The sequence below is a fragment of the Salarias fasciatus genome, unplaced genomic scaffold, assembly GCF_902148845.1.
Source record: "Salarias fasciatus unplaced genomic scaffold, fSalaFa1.1, whole genome shotgun sequence".
NCBI lineage: Eukaryota > Metazoa > Chordata > Actinopteri > Blenniiformes > Blenniidae > Salarias > Salarias fasciatus.
Window position 1 is genome coordinate 1,746,029 of NW_021941373.1, and position 24,134 is coordinate 1,770,162.

General features: G+C 48.3%; 5 non-coding genes across 5 annotated transcripts; 3 read left to right on the plus strand and 2 right to left on the minus strand.

The window, feature by feature from the left end:
• Positions 1 to 9,094: 9,094 nt before the first annotated feature.
• trnak-uuu (transfer RNA lysine (anticodon UUU)) lies at positions 9,095 to 9,167 on the plus strand. The gene has a single exon. It is a non-coding gene; the product is annotated as a tRNA-Lys (tRNA).
• Positions 9,168 to 13,252: 4,085 nt separating this feature from the next.
• trnap-agg (transfer RNA proline (anticodon AGG)) lies at positions 13,253 to 13,324 on the plus strand. Its single transcript has one exon. It is a non-coding gene; the product is annotated as a tRNA-Pro (tRNA).
• Positions 13,325 to 14,161: 837 nt separating this feature from the next.
• trnaa-ugc (transfer RNA alanine (anticodon UGC)) lies at positions 14,162 to 14,233 on the minus strand. The gene has a single exon. It is a non-coding gene; the product is annotated as a tRNA-Ala (tRNA).
• A 5,371-nt stretch (positions 14,234 to 19,604) lies between these two features.
• Positions 19,605 to 19,676, plus strand: trnaa-ugc (transfer RNA alanine (anticodon UGC)). Its single transcript has one exon. It is a non-coding gene; the product is annotated as a tRNA-Ala (tRNA).
• A 1,365-nt stretch (positions 19,677 to 21,041) lies between these two features.
• Positions 21,042 to 21,114, minus strand: trnak-uuu (transfer RNA lysine (anticodon UUU)). Its single transcript has one exon. It is a non-coding gene; the product is annotated as a tRNA-Lys (tRNA).
• Positions 21,115 to 24,134: the final 3,020 nt, after the last annotated feature.

The following is a 24,134-nucleotide window of genomic DNA, read 5'->3' on the forward strand; positions in this document are numbered from 1 at the left end:
GTAATATTGTTACCCAGCTTTACCCTCGGTACCAATATTCTCTGATGAGGATTGTGACAATTTTCTTTCTTTTTTCTTGGGCCAGATTAATGATATTAGATCAAATATCGTCCCCTCTCCGGCCCCCTCTGGCTGTTGTTTCTCTCGGCGGTCCATCCGGGAGAGTTTTTCCCCTATAACCCTGCATCAACTCTCTGACGTGGTTAATCACACTAAAACCTCTTCTTGCTCTCTCGATGTCCTTCCAACATCTTTGTTTAAAGATGTTCTTGGGTCAGTTGGTCCTGCAGTGCTCTCTATAATCAACACCTCTCTGTTATCTGGTTGTGTTCCTGCAAGTTTCAAACATGCAGTCATTAAGCCTCTGCTCAAGAAATCAAATCTGGACTCTTCTCTGCCTCAAAACTACAGGCCCATCTCCAAGCTGCCTTTTTTGTCAAAAATCTTGGAGAAAGTTGTCGCGATCCAGCTCACAACTGCTCTAGATGATCACGGTATCTGTGATAAGTTTCAGTCAGGTTTTCGAAGGCTGCACTCCACAGAAACGGCCCTTCTTAGAGTCTCAAATGACCTCCTGATGCGCAGTGACGCCGGAGGCTGTTCGGTGGTGGTGCTGTTGGATCTCAGCTCAGCATTTGACACAGTGGACCACGGCATACTGATAGAGAGACGTGGTCAGTGGGTGGGGGTGACGGGGACAGCCCTGCAGTGGTTCTCCTGCCTCTCTGACAGCAGCTGTGCCGTCTCAGTTGGTAACTTCGCCTCCTCATCTGAACCCGTCTGCTGTGGTGTGCCCCAAGGCTCAGTCCTTGGTCCAGTTCTTGTATTTGCTTCCTCTTGGGCAAATAATCAGTTTGAAGGTGTCTCTTATCATTGTTATGCTGATGATATCCAGCTTTATTTTTCCTTCACACCCCACATTGCCTCCCTGTCAGCTCTGAGTGACTGTGTGACAGCGATAAAAAACTGGATGGCTAATAACTTTCTGCAGCTAAACTCTGATAAAACTGAATTTCTTATCTCTGCTCCTCCCAGTCTTGTGCCCCGGATCAAAGATGGTTTATGTCTCCATACCTCCATGATTAAACCCTCCGTTAAAATTCTAGGTGTCACTGCAGACCAGGCTCTGACTCTGGATCAACATGTGAAACTTCTGATTTGTTCTTGCTTTTTCCAGTTGAGGAACAGACAAACTGAGGCCCATTGTGTCTCAAGCTGAGATGGAGATCCTTATCCATGCGTTTGTATCCTCACGCCTGGATTACTGCAACTCGCTGTTTACCTGTGTCAGCAAAGCGTCTCTGGATCGCCTGCAAGTGGTCCAAAACGCCGCTGCCAGACTGCTGACCAGGACCCCAGGAGGTCCCACATAACTCCAATCTGATCTGCTCTTCACTGGCTCCCCATTAAGTCTCGAATACAATATAATATCCTTGTGGTCACGCACAGAGCTCTGCACGGCCAGGCACCGCTCTACATCACAGATCTGTTACAGCCTTACGTTACCAGCAGGTCCCTGAGGTCCTCCGACCAGGGCCTGCTGGGAGTCCCTCGCTCCAGACTAAAAACTAAAGGTGACCGAGCGTTTGAGGTGGTGGCTCCCACTCTCTGGAACTCCCTCCCAGTTAATCGACGATCAGCGGACACTGTCGACTCCTTTAAAAAGCAGCTGGAGACGCATCTCTACAGTCTTACTTTTCTGTGATTCTGTTGTTTCTTTTCCTGTTGTGTGTTTTTTTTGTTCTGTTTTTTATCCTTTGTTGTTTATGATGTGTAAAGCACTTTGTGACTCAATGATCTTGAAAGGTGCTATACAAATAAAGTTTATTATTATTATTATTATTATTATGTGGACATTAGTGGCCCTCATTGCTGGAACCTGCAGGAAGATGGTTCCCAATGGACTAACAGCCCTCAGCCAGTCAGCAGAGCAGGAAACAACCTCCTCAGCAGGACACACACCTACACAAGTCCTCCAGTCTGAGACAGGAACTGTGGGAAACACCGGGCTTTCACTCTGAACCTGCTCACACACAACACGGGGTCAGAGGGGTGGAGCCTATCCTCCACTGCTTCCAACCAGCCACACACACACACTGCTGAGCTGCTAATGCTTTACCATACACATAGCTATATTATCTTGATTTTTTTTCTTCTGGGTGACCTTTGACCCCTCTAGCTCCATGGGCTCTCTCAGGCGCAGTGTGAAGATCCTGTCAGCTCTCAGAACAACATGGCGTCTGGCGGTAGCGGTGAAACCAGCAGAGCTCCAGATGTGAAAAGGCCAGAGGGGCTCAGAGCAGAGATCAGAAACTATTTCAGCTTCAGAAAGGAGCAGACAGGAAGGAGCCTGGAACAGGAACACAGGACCAACCTGAGGAACCACATGCAGCCACACCACCAAGAGATCCTGTCCAAGACCAGCGGACCAACAGAAGAGCCTCCAGGAAGCTCTGCAGCTCCAGCAGGGCTGTCAGTCTGGAGGAGATGCTGACCGAGGCTTCAGAGGAGCAGAGACCAGTCCTGGTGACTGACAGCCTGCTCATTACTATTGCAACAACACATCATCAGTAGGGTAAAACTAACCTGTCTCACGACGGTCTAATCCCAGCTCACGTTCCCTATTAGAAAAAAAGCATCTTTTCATCCTGATAATGAAAGAAAACCAGGAAAGATCAGCTCTTCAGGAGACATGGAGGATGAAGAGGACTGAAGGAGGAATAAAGACTAAATGTTCTGGACTGTTCCTTCACTGTGAGCCACTCTGTATTTTCACATGAGCTCAGTGGAAACAGGAACGGCTGAACGCTCTGATGATGTTGTTTAAAACACTCAGAAGACCCTTCTTGTTCTCTGAGCTCTGATTTCTGTTTCTGCTCAACAGAAATCTCTTTCTGAGCAGTGATCCACCTGTTTCTCTTTTCACTGGAGCTTGTTGGAGGTTTTATTGCTGTTGACATCAGAGGAAAGTTTCTCTGCTGAAATAAGATTTTTACATCGAGAAATGTGGATCAGGTAAGTATCCACATCAGGAGAAATACTTTTTTTTTGAGGGTTTTCAGTGAAAGAAAAATAAGTAAATGTTACTTTTTTTGAAAGAATATTTTTAATTCCTTATTTCTAGCAAATTAATTATTAAAACATTTGTCTATACTCCACCAGTTCAAACAGGTGTGGGTGACTTCTATTGTGTTTAAGAATATACATATCAATGACAAAGCCCAAGAGGTTTTCCACTCTGCCCACCAGATGAGAGCTGCTTTAATATGGCCCATAATCCTCTGCTGCCTGCTGAACCAATACTCTCTGACTCTCTCAGCCTGGTCTTCATGCAGGCTGGTGGCGGGATGGATGAAGCACCGAGCCCAGGAACCCGGTTGACTCTTAGCCAGCTAACAGCCACCTGGACAGTTCTGGAGTGCCCCCGAGCAACAGCTCCAACCACCTGCTGCACAAAAACAACAAAAGGCTCCATGTGGACATTAGTGGCCCTCATTGCTGGAACCTGCAGGAAGATGGTTCCCAATGGACTAACAGCCCTCAGCCAGTCAGCAGAGCAGGAAACAACCTCCTCAGCAGGACACACACCTACACAAGTCCTCCAGTCTGAGACAGAAACTGTGGGAAACACCGGCCTTTCACTCTGAACCTGCTCACACACAACACGGGGTCAGAGGGGCGGAGCCTATCCTTCACTGCTTCCAACCAGACACACACACACTGCTGAGCTGTTAGTGTGTTTTGTCATACACACATATCCAGAGCAGCTCCACACACACCTGCTGCTTCACACACACGGTCCACCTGGCCTCAGCAGCCGGTCTGAAGCTCCTGATGGTCACACGCCTCCTGGGAGAGTGAAGCACATGGCATCAGGACCACAGCCAGCAGTGTCCTCAAAGAGAAGCTGAAGAACCAGCAGCTCTCTACCATGTGGCGACCCGGTGGAGCAGTGTGCTGCTCTGCTACAAGGCTCTGAGCAGCAGCTGCAGTCTGGGGGCCCTGCTCCAACCCCAAGTCCACACCAATGAGGAGGATGTGAGAGAAAGCGGCGGTGAGGAAATATTTGGGATTTGGAAGGAAAGACGCTTCACAGACAAAACTCAGCCGTCAGCAAACAGAGCCAGTGGGAGTTCAAATACTCGGGAAACAACAAACTGAAGCAGCAGCAGGGACTCCACCCCCATGCTGGCTCCGACGTCACGCCAGCTTTAACCAGTTTCTCTCCACAAACACTGAGCAGAGCCTCAGAAAGAGCGCTGAGGAGAACAGACGCCGTTTCAGATTCCATCTGTAAAGATATGAGAGCTCACAGTGTGGTCCAGAATGACGGCTTTCTCCAGCTGCTACATCCTCTGGACCGCCAGATAAAATCCCTCCAGACACACGATGTGAAGAAGACATCAGCAGCTGAAGACTCGGTTCAACTCCTGGACCAGTGGAAAGAGCCACGACCATCATGTGAGGAAGAGCAGCCACAGTGTCTATGACTGCTCCTCTCACAGCTCAGTGATTGGAGCGCTGCATGATCTCAGAGGAAGACTCCGGTTCAGTCAGAGAGATGAAGCAGACCATGTCCCAGGAGCTCCAGCAGCCATATGTCCTGCAGAGAGCCTCTGCCTCAGACACCAGCTTCAAGAAGCTGCCGTTCCTCAGTGATGAGGAGAGAGATCAACTTTCCAGAGTGTCCAACACGAGGCTGAGAGCTGTGGGACCAGACACTAAGATCACATTCTGCTTCAGGATTGCTGCTAGAAATACTGTTGTTCATGAAGAACAGATCAGCTGCTGCTTTATGATTAAAATACTGACATTTGTTTTAATGACCTGCAGAAGGGCCCAGAGCCACAGCTTGAGAACCAGCTCTTCACTCTGCTGCTGATCAGCCTGACCTGGTGACGGCGTCTCAGGTTCAAACCCTGGACCAGGTGTGTGTTTCCCTTCTGTGGGAAGTGTGTGATTCAGTGTTAGAGAGCAGTGAATGAGTTCATGAACAATCAGCTGATCAGTGTGAGGAGTGAACAAACCAGAGATTTCCCTCTGAAAGATTAAAACATTGTCTTCTCTGTCATGTCAGATGATGTCCTGCTTTCTAAAAGTCTCCGGCCCTTGAGGATCTCTGGTCCTCCTTCACTGTGGACCCAGCTGGACTGTCCAGACCTCCAGAGAGCTGGCCCACACTGAGGCTGCCAAGTCTATCAGCTCAGCATCTCTGGTCCTGGAGGGAGGCTGCTGGAGGCTCCCTCCTGGCTAAACCTGGTCCCAGTGGACCCTCTGAGCCTGGATTCAGCACCAGGAGACACTGTGCCTTCAGAGCAGAGTTTTGTCTCCTCAACATGTTGATCAGCTGCTTTTTGGAAGAAAAACCTTCCAGAGAAGAAAACTACAAGACAGCTGTAGAGTAAAAGCCAAAGAGCTGCTGATCATCACCTGCAAAGGATCTGCTGAAGGATTTACCTTTGTTCAACTGCTTCTCAGCTGAAATGTCTCACTTTGTTTGGACTGAGAACTAAATCAAAAGTTCCTCCAGAAGAAGAGGCTCCTGGATCTAGTAGCTCTGATGCAGGATGAGTGAACTGCATCTGGAAGAACAGGGTGAGGAGGGATCTCCGCTCACTTCTCTCAACACTCTTCTGTTTGACACACTAAAACATGAGTGAAGCTTTCCACTAAAATCCTGCTTTCATTGATGGAAAGAGGACTTGAAGCTCTTTGAGTTTGGTTTTCCAGGATGGGAATTGTTCTGTATGACTGAAAGCTCATCAAGGCTCTTTAAGCTCACTGAGAAAAAATGCTCTGAAACATCAGAAATGTGAGACCATAGTGCTCTATTTTCATTTGATTCATTTCTTTTTAACTCCAGAAGAATCCTGTTTGCTCTGTTTAACTCCTGACACCATAAAGACCTTAGAAATAAAATGGTTCAATGGTGTTTCAGTGTTTTCAGTGAGTTCATATCAATGTAAATGATGGTGAGATGAGCATCGTATCGACTGCAGGCTGGAGAATCCAGTGGAATTCGTCTGGTGACAGACTTTGTGATCTGGGCAAACATGGTGTGGTGATCCAGAAATATGGACATCATATCATCTGCTGATGAAGCTGGGATTTACTCCCCTAATGTCAATATAAAGAGCTCTGATATGGACAGAGGACCCAGACCTGATCCTCCAGACACAATGAGAGCTGCTGATCAGAAGAAGACAGGAACCAGGTAGAGACTCCCTGCTTCCTCCTGGACGCTCTTTCTATTGAGGAGGCTGATCTGAACAGTTGCTGAGAGCATCAAGTTCCTACCAGCACCCTGGATCCCAGCAGGACGGAGGAGACCAAGGGGCTGGAGGACATGAAGACCAGGATGGAGGCAGTGGAGATCCAGGGCCTGAGGAGAGGAGGATGATGATGAAGAGCAGGACTGACTGGAGGAACAGTCTCAACAAGATTCACTCCCTGCTCCACATCTACTGATTCACTCTCACATTTCTCTCAGCACCAACATATGAAGCTCATATCAAACCATTTCACATTTTAACAGCATTTCTTCACATTTCTCTTCATCCTGACTGAATCTAGTCTGTAGATCCTGATAAAGCAGTTTACTGAGGCCAGCAGCAGCATCAACACACTAAATATACAACACTGCTTCACTTTAACCTCCCTGCAGCCTGATTTAAGGCTGGAAACAGCTTCACCAGCTCACTGCTTTCATTCTCAAGGTCAACACGTGCTAATTAGCTGTTAGCATGCAGCTAGCTCACCGGAAGTCCTCCAGAAACGTGGCTTTGAAGGAGCTGCAGCTCCGTGGCTGTGGTTCAGCTTCTCCAGCAGCTTCCAGCAATATTTCCACCTTATCAGGACTTATTTTCTCCTCCAATCCAAGAGCTTCACTTTCTTCCTCTGGCAGCAGGACGCTGCTCGCGGGGGTTTCGGATTAACTGGTCTCCGTGTTAACTGGTGCCCCACTTCCTGGTCTCTGCTGCTGCTAAAAGCAGATGTTAAAAACCGACAGGAATCAATTCGGAGCTTCCTGGAAAACTCACTTTAACCGCTCTGAACACAAAGTTTAAAGAGTTGGACCTTTACTGAGTCTGGATCCTTGTTGGACCAGCACGTGTCAGACCAGGACTGGCATCAACTGCAGCTGCAGCTTCTTCTTCTACTGACTTCCGGCAGGCTGGACGCTGGATCAGCGGAATGCTGCCCCCACCTGGTCACTGTTCATACTGAGAGGTTGGGGGAAGAAGAAACTTTACAACTGCCTGATCTAATGGCGAGTTCAGCCCAGACAGAAATATCCTCTTTAAAGAAAATGAATGAAGCCGAGGCCTGAAAGCTCTTTAAAGTCCCGCTCCAGTCCTCTTTTGGAGCTGTTTTAAAGTGTCCTCAGGAGTCTTTACATTGTGACCAGGAAGTTTTTAGCCAACATCACTAAACCTGAGTCATTTTCCAGGCCTCTGTATCTGCAGAGCTCCAGAGATCATTAACTATTTGCTGCTGGGTGAAGACCGGCTGTGGGGGGACTGTCCCCCAGTGTCCAGACTGAAGGCTGTGGGGGGACTGTCCCCCAGTGTCCAGACTGAAGGCTGTGGGGGGACTGTCCCCCAGTGTCCAGACTGAAGGCTGTGGGGGGACTGTCCCCCAGTGTCCAGACTGAAGGCTGTGGGGGGACTGTCCCCCAGTGTCCAGACTGAAGGCTGTGGGGGGACTGTCCCCCAGTGTCCAGACTGAAGGCTGTGGGGGGACTGTCCCCCAGTGTCCAGACTGAAGGCTGTGGGTGGACTGTCCCCCAGTGTCCAGACTGAAGGCTGTGGGGGGACTGTCCCCCAGTGTCCAGACTGAAGGCTGTGGGGGGACTGTCCCCCAGTGTCCAGACTGAAGGCTGTGGGGGGACTGTCCCCCAGTGTCCAGACTGAAGGCTGTGGGTGGACTGTCCCCCAGTGTCCAGACTGAAGGCGTTATGCTGTTTCTTCCCCGCTAACACCAACCAGTGCACAGTGTCACGGCTCTGTCTGGGGGATCAGGACTTGGCCCACTCACAGTTTTAAATTATAATAATATCAACATAGAGACTCCTCTAGCACTCAGTGTGATCCACTGAGAATCACAAACATCTGTAACATCTGTAAAAATCCTTCTGGAGCTGCACAGAGATGATGAGATGATGAAGAAACTGATGCTGCTCCTCAAAGTCTCTTCCTCAAACAGTGTTTCCAGGAGTTGCTCTGTTTTACATGACATTAAAATAAAGTAGTCTGGATCATCTGCTGCCACTGCTCCACATGTCAGCAGCGCCCTCTTGTGGCCATCTTCATTTTGACATGGGTAAAACTGGAGCTCATGAAATGTCGTTTTCTAAAAGTTCGACAGGAGATTGATGGGAGTCCAGTGATTTACTGACTTCCATAAATTGCTGTACTAAAGTAGATTAACCTAACATCTGGAGTCCTGTGGTTTTGAAAGAAAGAAAGAGAAGTTCACCACATACAGGAAGTGACTCTAACAAGTGGTTTACTGCTGAAGCTCAATGTTCAAACCTGACATCATGTCAACAAATTAGCATCATCATTGTATGTTTCTGACATTGGTGTTTGACCCTAACTGAAGACAGACCATGTCATAACACAGATATTATTCATGTTCAGGGCTGATTGTCTGCAGTATGTCTCCATATGTCCATTGTGTCACGTTGCTATGACGACTCCACCCACACCAAGTCGGTACTCTGTATGATGGGAAGCGACCGGGGCCAAGGCCGGCCGGAGAGAACCGAGTGGAGTCAGACTGAGAAGGAACCAGTGGAAAAGGACTGATAGAGCTGTCCATGGTGCTGAAGTATCAACTTGTGTGTGAATCATTCTGGACATGCCACTTTTTGTTTGATGTAAATAAAAGCTGAGAGATTTTTTTTTTCCATGACAGTGCTTCTTGTACATCATCTTATTAAACTTATGGCAGAAACCTGAAACATTTCTGGTCAAAAGAGTCAGTCAGTCAGACAAGGCTCCTCTTTCTCAGCCATGGAGTACAGGAAAGCTGTCTGCTCTGTCTCACTCATAAGTGAGAGGTATAGAGACACAAAAGACCCTGCTGTCAGGCCTGGGTGGCTCAGATGGTAGAGCATCAGACTTTTAATCTGAGGGTCCAGGGTTCAAGTCCCTGTCCAGGTGTTACAAGGGGCGGTACATGTGTGGGTCCAAATCCTCCCAGCAGAGGGTCCCAGTGCTTTAAGGTATCTGTGGCCAAAACTCATGTCCTGCTGAAATGATGTGCTTTGACCTGATTTTGTCAAGTGTGAGAAGTCTCTGAGGTTCTGTTGGCATTGAGAGAATCTTCCTCAGTGACTTCTTTCCATGAGATGAGATGTGATTTTCTTCACTGAGACTTGGCTGCATGAAGGTGAACTGGTCCCCTGCTGGAACTCTGTCCCCAGGACTGTGGCTTCTTTAGCTCTCCCAGCATGCCGTTGGGCTCACTTAGGGCCTGTTTATGTCGAGGAGGACTTTTTGAAGTGGTTGAGGTCAAACTGACCATCATTCAAGTCATGAATGACTCATTTTTATTTGTTTCCTTGAGCCAGGATGTTGACAGGAGTCTTGATCGCCTGACTGATTCATGACAATCAGTTGAATCTTTTTAATGAAGGGCCATGTTGGCTCGTTGGTCTAGGAGTATGATTCTCACTTAGGGTGTGAGCGGTCGCGGGTTCAATACCCAGACGAGCCCTTAGAATTATGATTGCATTCTCCAACAAAGCTCTCAGCTTTGGTCATCAACCAGGATCCCTTTGAGTTAAACTTCAGAAGCTTCTCTGACTTTGTGTTGGAGGTTTGTCTGATCTCATGTTCATGACCAGCAGCAGCATTTCCACTGTCAACAAGGAGACGGAGCCTGAGAGCTCTGGAGAAGTTCCATCTTGGGAGCAGTTTCTAAAAAGTAGTGTTTTCAGTGTCTCCAGCTCTGTTGTGGTGTAAACAGACACCAGAACACAGTGAAAGTTTAGTGTTTCCTCTTGAAGCCTCTGCAGTGTAAACGGCCTTATTTTCAGGCAGCAGACCAAAACAGTGTTGTCAGACAGAAGAGCTGGAGGACATGGTTCCTGGAGAGAAGCAGAGCTGAGTCCTCCAGTGGTTTCATTTAGGATGTGAGGGACTCAGCAGCACAGCGGCCCAGCAGGAGTCATGGCTGTGAGACGCTGCAACACTGGAGGAAACTCTTTTCTACACTCACTCTTTCATCGGGGAGCAGTTTGGACTTTATCATTTAGATTTTAGCTTCATAATCCAACATATTGTATTGAAATTCCCTGATATGATCATTGAAACACCCAGTAGGTCTGAGTCATATGTCCCAAAATTCTTATATGGGAGATTTTTTCTCAAAATGACGAAATGAAATATAAACGTGATGTATAACGTTTTTCCACAAATACCCTTCTGGACCAAAGTCACTGACAAACTGCAACACAGGTACTTCACCAGCAGCTGCACAAAATAAACATGAATTCTCCAGAAAAATGGTGGAAAAAATGGGATGCAATAAAAATGTGTTTGTAGAGTTTAATCAGCTGTCAAAGTGATTTTAGTTGAGAGAGAAACTGGAGGAGGTCAGAGCAGAGAAATGACAACAGAATGATGAGCAAACATCCACAAATCCAAATGTAGTGGAGGAATCTCGGTTGGGGTTAGGACTCGTTCCGAGTTATGAATGACCTCCTGTTCATGTCCGGTGTGTCGGCCAGAACACCGCTTGTGGCCACTTCAGGTGAGGAGTAATGAGGAGGGAGGCAGGTTGCAGGTGAACGAAGGCTTTTACTCACAGTTCAGCAGGCATACAAACTGTACTCGTGAGCGTGGATACTGTGTGTGTGTGTGTGTGTGTGTGTGTGTGTGTGTGTGTGTGTGTGTGTGTGGTTTTCCTAAACAAAAGGAAACAATTACCAAAATGACATTAAGGTGATTACTGTACAAATAAACATCAAGCTGCAACATCTGCAGCCCCACAGGAAATACAATGCTGTGAATAAACTGGTACTCATGATTCCACAGTCACGGTGCTTTAATGTGAAGGCCACCGGAAGTCACGTGTCGCCGTTAGCCCGTAGCTTGACAGTCATCCACGGAGACACCGAATCGCTCTGTACACGTAACAATCAGGGAGCGATCATGCCGTGCTCGACCAGCTATGCAACATCTGAACCTGCGACCGGATCACCGTCAGCAGCCAACTACCAGGGGACGGCGACCCGTCCGCGCCGTGCTACGAGCTAGCCACGACATGCCCGGCGCTAACCCAACTTCCCCACCGGAGCTGAGATACGCTCGGCGCCGGGCCAACTTCCTGGCTCAGATGCAAGTCACTCACCAAATAATCCGACACACGTACAATAACAGGGATCACGGATCATGAACCGATGGCAGTAACGGGGGATGAGGGAACTTACTTTTCACTGACGCACACGAACTTCACGATTGATCTCTTTCCCCGTGCACTGCTGCTCCGTCGCGTCAGCGCTTAACTACAGGTAAGGGGGGGGCGTGGCGACGGGGCGTGGCGACGGGGCGTGGCGGCGTGGCTTAAACACCGGTGTGACCCATAACCCCGTGGCAACTGAATACGCCCATTCGAAACACATACAAACTATGAACAAACTTTGTGGCCTTTCTTACACCAAATGTTTTAGTGTGAATAAATAGAAGAGCTGCATGAAAATGAAAAATCTTCAGAATCAGTTCAGCTTCAACATAGGGCTGTCACGATATCAAATTTTCTCTTCACGATTATCATGGGCAAGAAATATCACGATAACGATCACGATAACGATCACGATAACGATATTATCACGATATCAGCAAAAATTTCACTAATAATGGTACAAACATTCAGATTAATCTTTAATTTTATTTTTGTTTGTTTTCTCTCTTTTCCCAGATGAATTACATTCAGAATACCTGTCAAATGAGGTGTTGAAACAATATGAGAACAGTGACTGTACAACTGCATACCAAAAGTGGAGTTCCACTCAACTAATTAAAATCTGATGAACTGATTAACAGAGGATCCACAGCAGAGTAATGTACGTCGGGTTGGTGGGTTATGAAAACCCTCGGGCCCTGTTGGGGTGAAATCCTCCACCACCACCACACTGCTGAGGATTTTTGTTTGTTTGTTTAAATCCGAGGCGGAATGAGCGCAGCAGCTGCTTCTCTCCAGCCAGAGGCGCTGCTACTGGCTAGGGCCCCGAGCTGAAGGGGGCCCCGAGGGACGGCTGACATCAGTCAATTTCAATGACAAATTTAAGGCGCTACACTAGACGCTGCAACGACAACGTGTTGAAAATCCCCCGCACGGGGCCCCTTCCCAGTACTCCCCGGTTAGTTGCTGGAAGGGGGCCGGCGGAGAAGACGGCGGATATCAGCGACACAACTTGAAACCCCCCGGACACATTACAATGACACGTCTGGAACCTACCTAATGGGGCCCCACTACTACCCGGCTTGCATCAATGTGCAGTCAGTGTTGCTAAACACACTTTATTCGGGTGAGGATAGAGCGTCTCGCTGTCGTTGTCGGCCAACGCCGACATGTTTAGTTCACTCGTGACGCTCGCTAACTGGGAGCCACGCTAGCTAGGAGCCGTGCTGCTACCGCTGCTCTGCTGTGTTTATATGTGAGGGGAGGGGGAGAGGCTGGGGGGCTGCAGGAGGGAGACGAAGCAGGGAGGAAGAACAGGAACGGATTTTGAAAATACACTTCAACATGTTTCAAGTGGCACTGGATCCTCTTTACGATATTATCATGTGCGCATTTTGAACACAATATTGAAATTTCAATTTTTTAATACTGCGGTTATCGTCAATACCGGTTCACCGTGACAGCCCTACTTCAACATCATGTCAGTTTTAAACTTTGTATCCTGGAGCAGCGTCCAGTGAAACGTCTCTTTCAATCCTGCTGCAGCTGAAAATGGAACAATGACTCAACTCTCTGCACAGTCATCTCACCGGCCGGACTGGAGCCTCTGGAGTCCCTGGTTTGGCCCACGGACCAGATGTTTGAAAGAGCTGTGCACAATGAGAGAAAAGCTGAAGGAAAGCCTCCCTCCTGATTGGACGAGACAGAGAGAGGACAAAGGAGGACCTGAGGACGCTCAGCGAGGACCAGCTGAGGAAACACACTCAGGACAACCACCTGAAGACTGTCCAGGCTGTCAGGAGGCTTCAACACCTGCCTGGTTTATGATGACCTACGTGTCGGCTCGTTGGTCTAGGAGTATGATTCTCACTTAGGGTGTGAGAGGCCCCGGGTTCAATTCCCGGACGAGCCCTTCAATTGTAACTGCTCTCTTCTACCAATGGTTTTCAGGTTTGGTCAAAGAAGAAGTCTGTCCACCAGAGGAAAATAATCTGATTACTTTGATATATTCCAGTTAAAAGTGAGGGTAACCAGTGTGGAAACCCTCCTCAGATTCAGAGTGATGATCTGGTTGGTGGAGGAGCGACCGGCCCCCAGTGACGTGGAGGGAAACCCCGTAGCGTCAGCACAGGTTCAGACTGCTGAACGAAGCCACACCTGGCTTTACCAACGTGACACAGCTGCTGAAGGAGCTCCGGCTCCATGCTGCTCACTCAGAGGAGGAAGAACCAGATGTTGGACTCTGCAGGCCAGGGGCCTCGCTGATCACACACTGTGGAGGATCCACACTAAAAGTCTAGCAGCACCAAAAGCAGAAACATCCTCTGGTTTATAAAGCATGCAGCTCTTTCCCTTTATAAATCCAGTCCAGCTGGAAGGCTGTGCAGGTGGATTCACCTCATATCACCCTCCACACACACACTTTCTACCAGGAATGGTCACAGTACCTCAGGAAGATTTGATCTCAATAAGCTGCTGATCGCTGGAGTTTTACTCTCAATCATGGCAGAGAAGACGAGGAGAAGGAATTTTAACAACTTCTACATTGACTTGTTGAGGGAAGTATAATTTCAACAGAAATTATTCATGACAACAACTGAAGGATCTCCGCAACAGTTTTGCTGGCAGCAGTTCTATGTTCTGCTTGGCTGGAAGGATTTGGGATGTTCAGAGCTCTTTGTTTCGAGATGGATTTTAACACTCAGCCTCTATTCATAAGCTTGATGATATTGGCGTTTGACATAAAGCCTGGAGATGCTGGGTATTGATCCCAGGACCTCCTACATGCAAAGCAGGCGCTCTACCACTGAGCTACATCCTCTGTTTCCTCCTCCTGCTCTGCTGGTTCTGACTGAAGTGAATCAGCTCAGTGAGTCCAGGAGGAAAACTCCTGAGAACCTGTTCCTCTCTCAGCAGGACAGTCTGGACTGTGGAGTGAGGCTGCTTGCTGGAGGTCAGTATTGATGGAAGTGGATCCAGCACTGGTCCAGGTCAGGTGGTTTCTGTTCATGGGGGTTTGATGGTTGATGGTCCATCTGACAGCCAGGTAGTGCAGCACTAAAACCATGCTGAAGGAGGCGCTGTGGCTCAGCTGCTCAGAGAGCCTGTCTCATCAACAGGAGGTCCTGGCTTCAATCATCGGCAGTCAGTCACTGCATCTGGAAAGTGACAGCAGGGTGACTGTCTGCTAAATAACCAGGAGACTGAATTTTATCATGACATCTACTATGTTGAAGTGTTTTGTCTTTTATTATCAAAACACATTTTACAGTAAAAGAAAGCTCAGAGTGGAAGAATCATGATAGTGTGGAGACTTTGGAGTACCAGGGGTCTGGACATGGGGCGGGGGTTCAGAGGGTTTAGTTTGAGAAAGGGTGCTTAAGAGCAGGTACCCAGGTGTGGTTGGAGAGCCTGGTTGGGCTCCAGGAGGAGGGGTGTATCTGGTGGACGGTGAGTCCAGTCAGGGTGAATGTTGTCACGGTTGTCAAACAGTGCTTGATGCTCGTACATCAGCCAGGAGAGTTTATTTTCCATAAGCACAGACATCACAGGAAACTCAATGAACGAAGTGACAGTATTAGGTTGATGCTTCAGCACCAGGTATACTCTCTTTGTGTGATATTTGATATTACACTCCTTCTGACCAGCTTCACCTCCTTTCCTGGAGATGACAGCTTTGTCATTCAACACCTGGATCTCTCCGTAACATTGACAATTCCTGCTGAGGTAGATTAAGCAAACTACTGCATTGGCCAGGAACTGACCCCAGGCCTCCCATGTGGGAGCTGAGAATTCTTCCACTGAACAACCAGTGCTCATACGGCTTCAACTCGCCACCAGGAGAACTCATCTGGTAGAACCACAATGCTCTCTGAGCTCCTCCCACACTGTCACCTTGACTCCACCCCTCAAAGATGTTGGACTCACAATTGAGCAAGGCACCTTTCCTTCTGACTATCGTGTCACACGGGAGTCCAGGGTTCAATTCCCCGATGGGGAGTGGAGATCTTCTCATGAAGGCTGGTTCCTCTTTCCGTGTCTCCAGGCAGCTTTGGAGCTGCACAGACCACTGATCCTCACACCATTCCTCTCAGGCTACATTTAGAGTGCATGATGGCCAGCGTTCCATGCACGTGCACTGGTCCACGCAGTCCTGTAGATCAACAAACTGAATGCATGTGTGTGTGTGCATTTTAATTCATGGTGAATAACGAGCAAAACACTTTGAAGTCTTTCTCCAGTCCACCAAAAATCTGAAAGTCTTGCTGAAACTCCCGCAGCAGTTCTGTTATTTTATCTCTGAATGCTTCGTGTTTGCAGCATGTTGGGTCGGGCACACAGCTTTCAGACAAGGAGAGTGAGCTGCATCACCACCGGCGAGCTGCGTCTCCCACGATGACAGCTTCAGTTTGAACACATATACTGTCAGATTTCTGCGTGCCAACTTTGTTGAGCCCTTGCAGCATTTTGTTCAAGTTATTCAAGTGTTCTGTAGCATCGTCCACAAATCCAAGGTCCTCCATCCATTCTGTGGACTGAAATTCTAATACCGGTTTGCCGTTTTTTCCATGAATTGTTCAGTTTCCTGTCGTAATTCCAAGAAACCTTGAAGCACAGCAGCTCGACTCCACCCCCTGACCTGGGTGTGGCGTGGCAGGACATAGTTGAGGTCTTTCTCTCTGAGAACGCTGTCAAACTGACTGTGATTCAGGCCTCTGGATGGGATGAAATTCACAGTTTGGACGACCACCTTCATGACAGGATCATCTTCAGTGACGTGCAGCACAAAGCCTGCTGATGCAGAATGCAGTGAAAAGTCCAGAAACCACATCCTCCATGAGCAGTGTAGCACGTAGGTTACTGTTATTATCTGGGCTGGATCAGGGTCAGAAGTCTGAATCCGGCTCTGGGAGTGGAGAATGACAGACTGCATGCAGACTGATTAAAGTGGTTTCCTTTCTTGTGTTAGAAATGTGCAAATAGACAATCAACGACAATAACAGCAAACAAAGAATACAATGAAAAAATTGATAGTAGAAGAAAAGAAATGGACATTCATATGGACAATAATCTATGTACATTCATGTCCAGCAGGTCAACCAGCAGGTCGTACGCCTGGGTCAGTTCCCAGGCAGTCTTCAGGCTCTCATGCCTGGACTGGGCCTCTGGCTCGCCGTCACCTGGCCTGCATGAAAACAGGTCCAGTAAGGTCTGGTGTAAACAGTATCAATATTCAAAACTAGTGCGAAACAACATACCGTTATACATAGAAAACATAATCCCATGTTGCAAAACATATATATTCATTATAACAATTTGATTTGAAGAAATAGTGTAAAGATATTAAGTGTTCAGGCAAATACTCATAAAGTGCCGAGTCTCTGAGGGTGCACCATCCGTAGCCAGGCTGGACCAGTCCACTCCGACTTGAGACGACCACTCCACCACCTGAGCCGCCGGCCCCAACTCCACCAGCTCCTCAGTGACAGTCAAAGTTTCAGCAACTCCGTGGATTCATGTGGTCAGTGGTGAAACATCAGTAATGTCCCTGTTTCTGTCAATTGCAACTGAAAATCCAATAAATGATTTTACTTTGTGCTTCAATTGACTGTCCAAATCCGAGGAAAACATGCTTTTGCAAATTCTCTCATTAATTTTAATTTCATGAGCAACCAGGTTTCACTGGAGCCTCACTTGTTTCTCATCTATGACGATTCTTCAGACTCACCAACAATTCATTCACCTTTTCCCTTCTCTGTTGTCTCTGAATTTTTTTTTTTAATTTTCCAATCAAAATACTGGTAATCCTGGTTCCCATGACTGGATGTTCTATAAACTTCATGGTGTTCATAACCAGATGGACTCCAGGAAGAATTATCAGCCAGATTGATTTTCTGATTCATGATGAGAAAAGAAGTTCTCTGTTGAGGAGTTCCAGCTTCTTTTGTCCACTTGACAGCAAAGTGAGAGCAGGGCTTCACTCTGCTGACATGAGAGCAGCGTCAGAAAGGATCCTGACCGTTATCAAGAACACAGAAAGAGGACTGACGTCCAGCACCTCACATTAGATCTGAGTAGAACCAGAACCAGGGCAGTGTGGTCAGAATGGAGCAGAAACACAGACTGAGCCTGGATCTGGATCCATTCAGAGGACTGCTGGCTCCAGGGTCAGGGGTCAGGGGTCAGGGGTCATGTCATCTGTGGAAATGAAGTGTGATGATTCTCTATTAGAAGTTCAGCTTCAGATGTGCATTGAAGCCAGTTTTAGTCCTGCTTTAATGATGTTTCCATGGTAACAGATGAACATAACCTGCAGAGCTCCACTGAGTTCCTGATCACAGATGATGGAGGCTGCAGTCCAGTGAGAGCTGGATTCAGAACAAATAGCTGAATGACAGGTCTGATTTCTCTGGATCACATTTCTATTGATCATTTCAGACCCTGATTGATGAGCAGATCCACTCAGGGAGACTCCTGCTGCTCATCTGGTCTTCCTGCTTTAATCAAGTCAGGAGCCACAAACTGCAGAAACTGACAGACTGACCCTCATCTTCAGCTGGACCAGAGTTCACCTGGTGGTCCAGAACAGAGTCTGGGGGAGTTTTCTCCCCTGACTTAAACTAATTCTGGTCCAGACTGGACCAAACAGGGCTGGAGTGTCCTGGTCCCTCAGTCTCCCATATGGTCTAGTGGTTAGGATTCCACTAGACCAGGTTCAACTCCCGGTATGGGAAAGCTCCTTTCTGGGGATCACTGAAGTTCAAATCTTGTCTCTGAAGTGGTCATCAAACCTGGGGTGGTGCTGGTCTGTCAGACCCTCTTAATTCTCTGTTGATCGGTCAGTATGAATTTATAGAACAAAGTATGAGTGGTCCTGGTTCCTCATCCCAGGATGTTCAGACTCCAGCTGGAGGACAAAGCCAGCAAAGAGCAGAACTCCACTCTATGATCTGCTCTGACCCTAAAAATAAACATCTGGTGCATTCATGACATGCAGTCATATTATTTATTTTTTAATTTATACTCTATTCTAACTTGAGACATTTCCTGTTTGTGTCAACATGTCATGTAAACTCAGCTGCTTCACACTTAAAGGTCAGCAGCATGTCTCCATTCCAGCAGCTCGGCCTGGACTTTCCTCATCCACTGGTCCAGCTAAATCCTGACTGCTGGAATTATCACCAGTGAGTTAGATGAGGAGTGAAGTGCTGATGGGAGAGTTTTCAGAACAGCTGTTTCACAGGAACAGTCTGTCTTCAGAACAGCCTCCTTGGTTTCAGTGTTTTGGACGAGCCTCCCCCTCTGGAGACAGACGGCTGCAGCTCACTGAATCCTTCTGGAAGTCTGACCAGTATTTGTTAAATGAATGTTTAAAGAACCTTTTAATCTCTGAACCATGTGAAAGACGTCCTCAGTGTGGCAGCAGTGAGCCCTGTGGCCTGCAGGTTTGTCCTTTTGGTGAGCCGTAGGACTTTATTGTTTTTAAATGTGCTCTAGGAATAAACCTGGTGGAGACTTTTCATCAGTAAAGCTGAATTTAACGTTGAATTGGGTGAAAGGAGGAAGTCACTGAAAACATGGCTGCTGTGTCTCCGTCCCCTGAGAGACAGTCTCTCCTGTCCACCCCCCTCTGCAGGCTTTCCTCTGCCTCTGGAGCAGCAGCTGTCAGCCAGAGAGCAGATGAAGCAGGAGATCCCAGCAGAGGAGGATCAGGAGCATCTGGAGCCATGGAGCTCTTTGTGGACTAACTTCTCGGTTTTAATGCAATGAAGTGAAGTGAAGAACTCTTCCTGCTTCACTGAGCTCCACAAACCTCCATCCTTCACCGAGGAGTGCTGCATCAGCACCCTGGTTATTTAGCAGACAGTCACCCTGCTGTCACTTTCCAGATGCAGTAACTGACTGATGATGTTTGAAGCCAGGACCTCCTGCTGATGAGACAGGCTCTCTGAGCAGCTGAGCCACAGCGCCTCCTTCAGCATGGTTTTAGTGCTGCACTACCTGGCTGTCAGATGGACCATCAGCCATCAAACCCCCATGAACAGAAACCACCTGACCTGGACCAGTGATGGATCCACTTCCATCAATACTGACCTCCAGCAAGCAGCCTCACTCCACAGTCCAGACTGTCCTGCTGAGAGAGGAACAGGTTCTCAGGAGTTTTCCTCCTGGACTCACTGGTGGAGGAAGCAGGGGATGTAGCTCAGTGGTAGAGCGCCTGCTTTGCATGTAGGAGGTCCTGGGATCAAGACCCAGCATCTCCAGGCTTTATGTCTAACGCCAATATCATCAAGCTTATGAATAGAGGCTGAGTGTTAAAATCCATCTCGAAACAAAGAGCTCTGAACATCCCAGAGAATCCTTCCAGCCAAGCAGAACATAGAACTGCTGCCAGCAGAACTGGTGGGGAGATCCTTCAGTTCTTGTCATGAATAATTTCTGTTGAAATTATTTTTCCCTCAACAAGTCAATGTAGAAGTTGTTGAAACTCCTCCTTGTCTTCTCTGCCATGATTGAGAGTAAAACTCCAGCGATCAGCAGCTTATTGAGATCAAATCTTCCTGAGGTACTGTGACCATTCCTGGTAGAAAGTGTGTGTGTGGAGGGTGATATGAGGTGAATCCACCTGCACAGCCTTCCAGCTGGACTGGATTTATAAAGGGAAAGAGCTGCAAGCTTTATAAATCAGAGGATGTTTCTGCTTTTGGTGCTGCTAGACTTTTAGTGTGGATCCTCCACAGTGTGTGATCAGCGAGGCCCCTGGCCTGCAGAGTCCAACATCTGGTTCTTCCTCCTCTGAGTGGGCAGCATGGAGCCGGAGCTCCTTCAGCAGCTGTGTCACGTTGGTAAATCCAGGTGTGGCTTCGTTCAGCAGTCTGAACCTGTGCTGACGCTACGGGGTTTCCCTCCACGTCACTGGGGGCCGGTCGCTCCTCCACCTACCAGATCATCACTCTGAATCTGAGGAGGGTTTCCACACTCGTTACCCTCACTTTTAACTGGAATATATCAAACTAACCACATTATTTTCCTCTGGTGGGCAGACTTCTTCTTTGACCAAACCTGAAAACCATTGGTAGGAGAGAGCAGTTACAATTGAAGAGCTCGTCCGGGAATTGAACCCGGGGCCTCTCACACCCTAAGTGAGAATCATACTCCTAGACCAACGAGCCAACACGCTGAGCTAAAAAGATTCAACTGATTGTCATGAATCAAAATGAAATGAAAAAAATTAGTCATTAATGACTTGAATTATGGTCAGTTTGACCTCAACCACTTCAAAAAGTCCTCCTGGACATAAACAGGCCCTAAGTGAGCCCAATGGCATGCTGGGAGAACTGAAGAAGCCACAGTCCTGGGGACAGAGTTCCAGCAGGGGACTCGTTCACCTTCCAGCAGCCACGTCTCTGTCAGGAACATCACATCCAGCTCATGGCAGTCAAAGAAGTCACAGAGGAAGATTCTCAATGTCAACAGAACCTCAGAGACTTCTCACACTTGACAACATAAAAGATGAAGCACAGCATTTCACCAGGACATGAGTTTTGGCCACAGACACCTTAAAGCACTGTGACCCTCTGCTATGACAGTTTGTTAGAAAGAACTCAATCAAGTATCTGTCCTGAAAGCACCTGGACAGGGACTTGAACCCTGGACCCTCAGATTAAAAACCTGAGGCTCTACCATCTGAGCTCCCCAGGCCTGCAGGGCTCACCACTGTCCAGGTCCAGGTCCAGGTCCAGGTCCAGGTCCAGGTCCAGGTCCAGGTCCAGGTCCAGGTCCAGGTCCAGGTCCAGGTCCAGGTCCAGGTCCAGGTCCAGGCGGGACACCATGGGCTGCTGAGGACTGCTGGCTCGGAGTTGTGCCAGCTGCTCCACATAATGTGCCCTTTTGGCCTGGAGGGACTTCGACTGAATCTCCTGTGGGAGACAAATCAGAGATGATCAAAAAGCGTGATCCCTTCCCTCGTGAACCGGGCGCCACCGGGGTGGCGTCCATTAATGTCACCACACAGCTTAGCTTCAACATGAAAACACTCCACTGACCGCCTTGCCACGGACATGATGAGTGTCTCTGAGGTGCTTGTCTATGAGGACAACATGTTTCCTGTCACACATCAGACAGTTCACCGGATCAGGGCACCTGCGAGACGAGGGATGACATCCCAACCTCACGAAGACCTGGTTTCATTTTTTTTTTTTTTGTGCAATGTGACAGTCCACATGTAACATATCACATATTATAACTACACAACAGACAAAGATGACGGTCGTGACGACTTGTATGCCACATGTCATAACAAAAAAGCGTGCGGCGGACTCTCACGGGCCGTGCGCCCACTTGATGAGGAGTTCCTCCTCAGTTGGGTTCTCTCGGCGGTGCTGGGACCGCAGGTGAGCGGGGAGCCGGACAAACATTCTCCCACAAATGGGGCACGGCTTCCCCTGGGAGAAGAGACACAGGAAGTCATTTTCAGGTTGTGACTGTGGATGAAGAAGCACTGCGTGTCTTGTGTGTGTTACTGTGCTATGTAGACACACCCACCACGTCCATGAATCCTTCCTGCAAGTGACAGACAAAAACAGGAATTTAGTTCATACAGATAAAGTGGGCGTGTCAAAGGCGTTGTCATCCTACAGTCGAAAGGACAGAAAAAACGTGACGCACTGGCAATGGACGGGAGGATCACCGCCGGCCGAATGAGTGTTTTTCCTTTTGTATGTATTTGTATGTATGTATGTATGAATTACAAATTGACCCACAAACACACACACACACACACACACACACACACACACACACACACACACACACACACACAGTCTTGTATTTCTATCCTTGTGGGGACCTTCCATTGACTCCCATTCATGTCTAGCCCCTAACCCTGACCCTTACCCTAACCCTAACCCACACCACAACAAAGCCTAACCCTAAAGAAATGTTTTTGCACTTTGACTTTTTTCAGTAACAACAACATGGTCAAGAAAACACTGTTTCTCCTACTTAGGACCAGAAAAAGGTCCCCACAAGGCACGTCGTTCCACGTTTTGCTATCCTTGTGGGGACATTTGGCCCCAACAAGGATAGAAATACAAGAACACACACACACACACACACACACACACACACACACACACACACACACACACACACACACACACACACACACACACACACACACACACACACACACACACACACACACGTGGCTGTGCCTTCCAGAAGGAAAGCCACAACATGCTCTAGTTTCAACAGTGTTACTGTGGCCTGTTTTTGGGGGGTTGTGATCAGCATGGTGTTATTTACAAACCGACACTTGTCACAGTGACTCTCAAAAGGAAACAGTGAAATGGAGCTGTTTCTTTCATTTTTATTTTCATGTTGTGTGTGTTTGCATTTACTTCAAATTGTTTATATAATAAAAATAAACAAAAAAACACACATTTCATGCAGAGTGGCAACATGGACCCCATTACTCAGAGTCCTATGTGTGACGTGGGTGTAATGTTTTACTAACTGTCTTCTTGTTGAAATGCACATGTAATCGACCACTGAACCGTTTTTACAGAGCTGCCAGTCCGAGAACAGAAGTGTATATTGCTGAAAGCTGGGGTCTTGGAAAACTAGCATGTAGCACGAATGTAGCATCTCCCCAAGGCTCTGCCCAGCTCCCACCCCATTGGAGGAGCTCCTGTTGGGAGCGAACGCACTGGATGCGGAAGCGCCACGTGCATGGAGTTTGTGATCGCCTCCAATGTTATTAACCTTTCTGACTGCCGCACACAACGTGCATAGCAGCGCAACGCGCCGCTCCACTTCCTTCTATTTTTCACATGAGCCGCGAGCGCCGAGAGCTCCTTGGCAACGCGCTCTGAACCAGGGCCAGCGCACGCCATTGAAATGTACGCGCAGGGGGCTGGTAGAACGGCGAAGGGATTTGATTGGTTTCTTAAGAGCGGTCCGCACCTTATGATTGGTCGGAGTTTTTACTGTCCTTTGGCCGCTACAGTGGTCAGATTTTTTCCACACCTTTTTCCGTCCACATAATGTATTGAAATGCCACACCGGGAGCGGCTGGTTCATGAGGAAAGGTTGATTTTTTATCCTCACTCTTTTATATCCTGTAGGAGATACAACAAAAGGTCCAGGCAAAGAGGGCGCACTATGTCGAGCTGCTGGCCCAACTCAGGGCCAGCAATCCACATCCAGCAATGGTGTCTAGCCTGGACCTGCAACTCTGCACTGGTGAGTCTGACAATCACTCGGTCGGTCGGTCGGTCAGTTTTACGCTGACCTTTTTGTGAATATAACCATTAACACAAAATGAATCATATTTCACCCGTGCTCTCTTTTTAGCTCGCCCACCACAGGGTCTGGGACACGTCACGTTCCCTGACAAGCAGGATGAGGTTTTAGACCAGCAGCTGGACCAGGTCCCACTCCAGGAGGAGGATGCAGAGGAGGCCAGCAGGGACCTCCCCCTCCAGCAGTAGGCGCCCTCGGCCACAGCCGTGGCCCCGGAGCCCGAGGAGTCCGTGCCCCAGTCCACGCCCAGCGGGGAGCAGGAGCCTGAGGTGGCGAGGACAGCGGAGCCGCCGGCGTCCGCTGAGGTATACAGACCCTAACCCTCTGTTACAGGGTCGGGACTGTCACAGGCTGCGTAACAGCCAACGCTCGCCACGCCTTGTCTCATGTTTGTCTGGTTGGTGTTTGTCTCACTC